The 5110-nt window shown below is 32.9% G+C and overlaps 1 long non-coding RNA gene across 1 annotated transcript; it reads right to left on the bottom strand.

Annotated features, from left to right (window-relative positions):
• Positions 1 to 831: 831 nt before the first annotated feature.
• On the bottom strand, positions 832 to 2386 carry LOC100798046 (uncharacterized). Its single transcript, XR_415705.3, has 3 exons — positions 2261 to 2386; positions 1705 to 1912; positions 832 to 1121 (listed from the first exon to the last, which is right to left on the bottom strand). It is a non-coding gene; the product is annotated as an uncharacterized lncRNA (long non-coding RNA).
• Positions 2387 to 5110: the final 2724 nt, after the last annotated feature.

The raw sequence follows: 5110 nt of genomic DNA, 5'->3' as shown, positions 1-5110 counted from the left end.
ATATTGCTGAGAAAGCGTGAGCCTCTTGTTGAATCAGTGCAAGAGAAGAGTTTGAAATGGACACATGGTTACATATATTTCATTTTCATTATACTATTAGGAATAGACATTAAACTCTAAAATTATAATCAAAACTTTTTTCGCTTTGGGAGTACCTTTTATATATATATATATATATATATATATATATATATATATATATATATATATATATATATAAAGACTCAGGAGTACCTTTAGTTCCAAAAGAATAATAATGATTAATATTGCTGAGAAAGCGTGAGCCTCTTGTTGAATCAGTGCAAGAGAAAAGTTTGAAATCGACACATGGTTACATATATTACATATATTTCATTTTTATTTCTTCCCATTTAATACACTCCCTAAAAGATAAATATAAAATGATGACAATCCTGCAGTAGCAGGTAATTTTTTAGTTGTATAAGTATCCATGTGTTTACCTGTTTACCCTAAAAGTCTCTCCACCTATTAACATAGATGTTGCTGGAAGGAGTAAGTTGAAAAGTTAAACTAAAGAGTAACTCACATGTTAAATTATCAACTTTATTTCTTATTAACGTAAGAAAGGTTTAGTGCATGTTTGCATTAAAGTAGAGAATTACTGTATAAACTTCAATCTTATTATCTTACCATCTCATGTAATGAACAAGGTCAAGGACAAGGCTAACATCTAAGCAAACAAAAGAACAAGCCATAAGCGCGAAGCAAATTCGAACACCATTATGTTTATTTCAAAGGAAAAAAAGTAAGAGTATAATGTTTGGCTATTCTCAACTCAAAAAAAGAGGATATGGATAGAGAGACAATGGATGATATGGAAAGGGATATTAACATACCGAATTAGTTCAAACTTAACACTCAGACAAAATTAAAATGTATATATGTCGTTAGAGTCTAGAAGATAGATTCATATAGTTCAAGTAATGTAATGTGTGTGATTTCATGACTGAGCCACCTTTCCTTGAAGAAGACTATCTCTAAATTGTGAAGCAATATCTCTCACAGCACCTGGTCCATGTGGAACAAAAACCGAATTGGATTTTGAGGACGCACCGATCTCCTTCAACGTGTCAAAGTATTGGGTCACCAAAAACATTGTCCTGAAGGTATGTAATAAGATAAAATAAGCAATCACAAAAAACAAAGGCACGTTTGTTAAACAACTTAATTGAGCAAGCATTTAGCAAGAGCTAGTCACATAAGAACTCATTCATAACCTTTACGCAAATAAGGTAAAAGGAACTTATAGGAATGCCATAAGATCATTAAATTTTTATACAGTTACTATAAAAAAAAAAATTTACATGGTCAACCATAAGAACATAATCCTTGGGATAACTGTTAAGGTAATTTTTATAGGCAAAATACTAACAAGACACTGGTTAAGGAATAAAAAATGGAAAGTTTTCATTAAAAAGTGTTATTAATGTATCTCTACTGTGATTTCCAATACATTCTCAATGTAAATTCCAATAAAAACTTTCTATTTTGAATTCATTGGCGACTAAGGGCACTAGTTAACCAAACGCTTTATTATAAAAGTCAATAAACTTACTGTATATATATGACAATATATGATTAGAGGACAGAGTATAAAAACCTACATTTCGATTAAATTCTAAAGATCAAGCGCCCCCTAAAGCTAATCATACTGATTGTGGATTTTAGTTTTTGAGAAGAAACCTTTGTCTTGGTTTCGCAGCGAACATCTAGCTGTTGCACACGCAAAGAAAGGTAACCGGCTACTTGAGTGCAAAAGAACCATGGCACACAGTGGAAACCAGGTTCAAGCCCATCATCATGTTTGCCAAAGACTTCTTTGATAGCTACTGTTGATTGCTCCACTTGAAGACAACCCAGAGCCAGTCCCATCTTTTAATTCTTTAGGAACCTTGAACAAAAAAATTTGTCAATAAAATAAAATAAAGCCTAACAGAATATGGCTGTTATATTTTTTTTTTTCACTGACAATCGAATACAGTATCAGGAATTTACAATAATTCACGCACTTTAGTCAATCAACTCAGCTAGACTCCTTTGACATATGACTGATATATTATCAACGGCTTTCTCAATCAAGAGCATGATGTCAATTAATAACACAATGCAAAGTGGAGGGAATTAATAACAGAATCAAAAGCATGATGATGATGGAGAGTGATATGATATGGCATGTAGATTCAAATTCAAAGAGAATTAAAAGGCAGGGAGAAAAGAAGAGAGAAAATTGGTTTGTTACCTGAAAGGTGGAGAAGGAAAGGAAAAGGGGTGGCACAAAATGCAGTAGTTTATTTGGGTCTTTATTCATTCAGAGGAACGCGACATATGCCACTGGAATCGACATATGCATCTTCCTTCTTTATTTGTTAGTTTTATTGGATTCATGACACGATCGTTATAACACGTTAGATATCCGTACGTGTAATAACCAACCAATAGTTGATGCCTTGATGGGGTCATGTTGCAATTAATCTCCCTAATCAATGTTATCACAGCATGTATAATTTATTTTTTTACATATCACTAATTTTTATTCTGAAGTAGTATGGTTAATAAAACTTTTATTCTCAATATTTATATTTATCTATATCGTAACAATTATGAAAATAACTATGGTGGGACTAGAAGACAAAAAAGCACTACTTCAAGATCAATGAATTTCCAGAATTGCCATTGGAGATTGCTAAGTTAAGGAAATCCAGCCTAGAATTGGTTTGGATTTTATAATATTTTGCTTTCTTTATTCTAAACCTAGCACAATGTGTGGTGTTTTGTGTACAACATACACTTACGAAGTTGTTGTATTTTGTACTCTTTTACTATTTTTTTTTCACTTACATCTATTTTTCATTCTTTTTCAAGTCTCTTCAGCATCTCACATTTTTATGTTTATTTAAGTTTTTTTTCCTCAAAGTTCTTGACTAGTTCCTCTTTTGGACAGTGACAATCCTCCCTAATCATTCCTTCATCCTTCTCCCCCTTCTCTAGTTCCTTCTTCAGCTTAGCCAAAAACACAAACTCACCCCCAAATCTCTCCCAACCCTCTTCGTCCCTCTCACTTCCTACATTCTCCTCCATGCCCTATTTCTTCCTCATGGTCTCTCCCTCTCTTGATCACAATTTTGAAAGATTAAGCTATTAAAACAATTTTACCTCAAGAAAATTTAAGTCTTGGTTGAACCCCCACTCACACATACTTTAAGGAGGAGGACATGAAGAAAAGCATAGAAATAATGTTGTACCGTTTGTTGTTGAGGATGGAGAGAGATAATTAAGATCACGATGAAAACGTGAGAAGGTGTGTGAATTGGGACCTATTATTTGTGTTTGTTCAAAGAGAAAGGTGCATAAGAGGAATATGGAAAAGAGAAACTATAATTAGCCTAGTCCAGTACACGATATTGTGTTAATGTTGGTGTCTCATACTATTAATCTCATAGCCTTCCTTTTTTTTTTTATTTGATGTTCAATTTTCCTTTTTTTCCTCCTTTTATCAATCTTCAACCCTTTGCTTCTCTCGCTTTCCCTTCTTTTTTAGATTTCTTCTTCATTCATTTTGCTTTTTGGATGTTTTGAATTTTAGCCATCTCAATCTTGATGGCTTTTGGCAACATAGGTCATTTTATGCCACACTGAGGATTATTGTTATTAACGAATCTCCATGTTTTTCTTCTTCCTTTTCCTTCTCTTTCTTTGATATTCATTTTCTTGGCTTAGTTCTTTGTTTTTAGCCCAAGTTTCTAGGTTTTGACTTGGTTGGAGATATTTGCTTTGATATATCAATCAATCTCTCTCTCTATCTCTCTCTGTCTCTTTCTCTTCTCTGGTGTCTACACCTATATGTCGCGTTTTGAAATATTAGACCGATTAAAATGTTTTCCTACTTTCTTCTTTTTCTTGGCTTAGTTGTTTGTTTTTATAGCCAAAGTTTCTAGGTTTTCACTTGCTTCGAGATCTTTACTTTAATTTATCAATTTCTCTCTTTCTCTTCTTCGGCGTCAATGCATTTTTGGTTTTCTTTATTACACAAATTTTGTGAGTTTGATATGATAAACTTCTTGCACTAGAAGTCCTTAAGAGAAATAAACATCGAGTTTGACAAAAAATAAAACATTGTTTCAAGAGTAGTGGATTTGTAGAATTTCCATTTGGATTTGCTATGCTAAGGAAAGTCAATGTAGAATTGGTTTGGTTTTTATAATACCGTGTGTTGAAGATGACAATGTGAAGACAAGCATGGAGGGAGTATTGCAGGTTTACTATTAAGGATGGAGGGAGATTGTTAAGACCACGATGATCTTCACAGATCCTTGGAGCTGGATGAGAATGCCATAAAGAGAATAATGGAGGGAGTGTTGTACATATTGTTGTTGAGGAACGTGAGAATGTGTGTGAATATAGACCTATTATTTGTGTTTGTTCAAAATGAAACGTGCAGAAAAGGAATGTGGAAAAGAGAAACAATACTCAACGTGTTCTAGAACTTGATGTTGTGTTAATATTGGTGTCTCATGGTATTGATCTCAGAGCCTTTATTGGCTTCTTTTATTTGTTCTTCAATTTTTCCTTTTTTTTCCATCCTTTTCTCAATCTTCGACCTATTATTGTTGGATCAGGTTGGAATCTAGAAGGGAGGAAGGTTGAATAGATTCTTTCAAAATCTTTACAAATTAGTTCTTAACACATTAAAAACACCACTTTAAATCAATCAAAGTTTCTTCAAAAGATCAATATGAACTAGAAACTTTAGTGATTATAACATGTGTAAAAAGCAGAATCTTTTATGATGCCCCTTGAGATCAATTCCAATACCAAAATGAATTTAAGACTCAGAGTTTAGAGACTAAGAGAATCGCACAAGAGTTTATACTGATTCAGTCTAATCCAGACCTACATCCAGTTGTTCTAAGTCCTCTAAGAACTTCCATTATATAGAGAAAACAAGTACAAATACTATGCACACACAATTCTCTAATAAAAACCAAATCTTTGTCTTGAACTCTACCAGAAAAGACTCAAAATTGAAACTCTATCAATTCTTTAACCCTTTTGGCAACTCTAACCAAGAAACATAATCTAAGAGAATGAA

Source organism: Glycine max, chromosome 8 (assembly GCF_000004515.6).
Source record: "Glycine max cultivar Williams 82 chromosome 8, Glycine_max_v4.0, whole genome shotgun sequence".
Taxonomy (NCBI): Eukaryota; Viridiplantae; Streptophyta; class Magnoliopsida; order Fabales; family Fabaceae; genus Glycine; species Glycine max.
Note: the sequence above shows the minus strand (reverse complement) of the source record. Positions and strands in the feature narration are given on the sequence as shown.